Here is a 3048-nt window from a genome sequence, read left to right as displayed (position 1 = left end):
GATTTCGCCACCTGTGTGTTTGTTATTTTGAAAGGTTCAAACTTATTTGGTGTAACGTTTGTGTATACCTGAAAGATTAATAACACGTTTAAAGTAAAAATATTTAAACGTAACGTCAAATGACTTCTATCACCAAACGCGATTAAACGCGTCAAACGCTTTAACTATCTAGTCACCCTTAGAGGCCTTTCAAATGGATCTAACCACCACAATTTAGTCCAAAAGTGTTACTGAAGGACATGGAAAATAAGTTCGCTCTCAAGGACACTGAATCAAGTCAGCGCAGCAAACGACGCCGGAAAAGCTTCTTTGCGACGGGGAACGTTTCCAGTCGTGCGGAAACGTGTGGAAATCGGATTGTGACTGCTCCATTTGGCGAATTCTGCCCTCACTTCGAGGGAGCCAAAAAATATCAGTTTGAGGACAACAGGAGTCAAGTCAAGTCACCTTAAGATGGCGCCCCAACTAAGGTACAAGTTGAATTAATCGCTCCGACGAATAATTAATTGCCGTTTAAATGCGTGTGCAATGCAAATGCGTTTATGCTGACCTATCCTACTACATGAGTATGTGGCAGACCTAATATTTTTTGTGCATTTGGAATGATATGCAGGACAAACATAGTACCTCAGTAATATTAAAATTTAGAATGAGTTGTTTTTTTGTGAAAGAAATTACAAGATGAGCTCTTGCACTTGATGTTGGTTTCTTGTTCAGCAGTTTTGTGCCATTTTTGAATACGGTTGTATTTTTATATGCAAGATAGTTTGTTATTTTGTTGTTTGCTTCAAAACCATTTGTTGTTGAAACTTAGTTGTTCCAAATATTTGTTGTTGTGTTAGGATAGTTAATCTTTCATACATGCATTGATGGATTATCCAAAATGAAATTTATCTAGAGCATGTATTTTGCACCTTTGCACATATTTTGTTCATATATATGACATGATTTTAGTCATACAGCTGGTTAGGAAGTGTTTGGTCCCATGTGGCCCCCAGTAGCAGCTGATGAAATGTGCCACTCTCCAGCATTAAATTTGCCCACCCCTGATCTATTTAATATTCAAGTAAATTCACTTATGAGCTTGGTAAAGGAACTCGTAAGTTATGGTTACTCTATTTTTCAAGTTGTAGCAAAATGTAATTTTTTTTAGCATTGCATTAAATAGATTTCATCATTAAAAGGAACAAAAAGTCAGCACACACTTCAATGGTATTGTTGTAGTAGCGCTTTCTGGACACTAGAGTGTGCTGCCGCTCCATGATAGAACAAACTGAGTGCCTCCTGTTGTGCAATGCTGCGACTTTACTTTTTTAAATTTTTACTTTCGTGCTACATTAACTCAACTATATGCCATCATTTGTAGTACTGTACTATACATTCAATCTAAAAATTCTACACGCCCCATTTCAAATGCCAGATCTCCGCGAAATAATGAAATGTCGTTAACAGCCAGAAATTCCCGCAGTTCATTCGATGTTGCTGTCAGCCTCTTAGCAGCTGCCCTGATTAGTTTTCCTATGTTGTCAATATTGGAGGGACTTCTTCTAAATATCACAGCTGTGCCATCCTTTCTCCAGTCCACGAGGAGCTGTCCTCACTGTTTATATGTAATTCCTTGGAAACAGTTTTTTATTATTATTATTATTTTTTACAATACAATGAGATCCCTTCTAAAGCTTTGCTACAGCCGGAAAAGCAAACTTAAACATGTGAACGGTTTTCGGGGCACTTTAAATGGCGGCTGGTGTATGCCAGCTCCCATTTGACACGAGGTTAAATGTAATTGGTTAATTCGGAATGGCCATATCTCCAGTTCAAGAGGGTGTGCATACTTGTGCAACCAGATTTATCCTTCTACAACTCAACGAATGAGTTATTTTCTAAATTATAGATCCCTTTAATGGTAGAAAAGCTTTTGAAATGACGTATTTTATTTTATTTTTGCTATTCCATTCCATCGTCACAACTTGCTTCCCGAATAGCAGGAACAAGGAAAATACAGCAGATTGTAATCAGTGTTTTTATTCACGGATAATTTCATCTGTCCAACCATGCTAAACTCAACTGAACCGTGTGACTTTTATCGTAGACGAGTGCAGATTGAAATTTAATGCGCATTAAATACATCAGCTAAAGTGATGGAAAATGCAAGTGTTCTTTTTTTTTTTTTTTTTTTTCCATAAATCCGCCATCAGTATCACTTGCACTCTTTTCATAATGACTTAGAGTGAGATTATACCAACAGCACTGCATTCATGTAAGATAATAATAATAATAATAATAATAAAAATAACAATAATCTCTGTCATGTAAGCACACATCGGCTCCGGGCCAGTAAGCTCTATCTGTTCTCGGAGCTGCAGATTAAAGGGCGCCACCACTCATGGACTTTACATCCAGCACCTCCAGTCCACTGTTTACCATCTGCCTTTGTGCACGGCGACTGTGTTTGCCATCTGTGCACTTTAAACCTTCACAAATGTTTCAAACACTCTCCCGGCATGATCTCATCAGACATGGGTACAGTCATGGATCTGACGTGTGCGATCGCACGCAGTGATCTATGGCGTGGTGTTTATCCACCGCAAGTGGCAACGTTACACATTTCAGAGGCAAAGAGCTAATCCGCTACTGCCGCTACTACGACTAGATGAGTCTCTATTGTGGCATAGTGCATAAAGCATTACAACAAAATATGTTTTTGACTCACCACAGTATTTAGAAAATAAAACATTAACAAGGTTTATTCATTGAATTTTTTTCAACTTTGGCGGGCCGGATTAAAACGTTTAATGGGCCGCATGTGGCCCCCGCGCCGTAGTTTGCCCACACCTGCTATAGATGACACAATATGGCGGCAAACCACTTTTTTTTTCCCTGTTCCACAAAGCTATGACATGACTAAATAAAACTCCAAACCCTCACTTCAACAAAGTTCCTTGGTCCAAAGAGCGAATAAGTGAGGTTGGCCCAAACATCTGTCAAACTTTAACTGCCCCGTAATGTACTACGTCGAACCACTGTGTACAGTACCACTCAATATTG

Source organism: Idiotropiscis lumnitzeri, chromosome 18, assembly GCF_059441095.1.
Source record: "Idiotropiscis lumnitzeri isolate Australia: NSW breed Sydney's pygmy pipehorse chromosome 18, RoL_Ilum_1.0, whole genome shotgun sequence".
NCBI classification, from domain to species: Eukaryota; Metazoa; Chordata; class Actinopteri; order Syngnathiformes; family Syngnathidae; genus Idiotropiscis; species Idiotropiscis lumnitzeri.
This window is presented reverse-complemented; position numbering follows the sequence as displayed.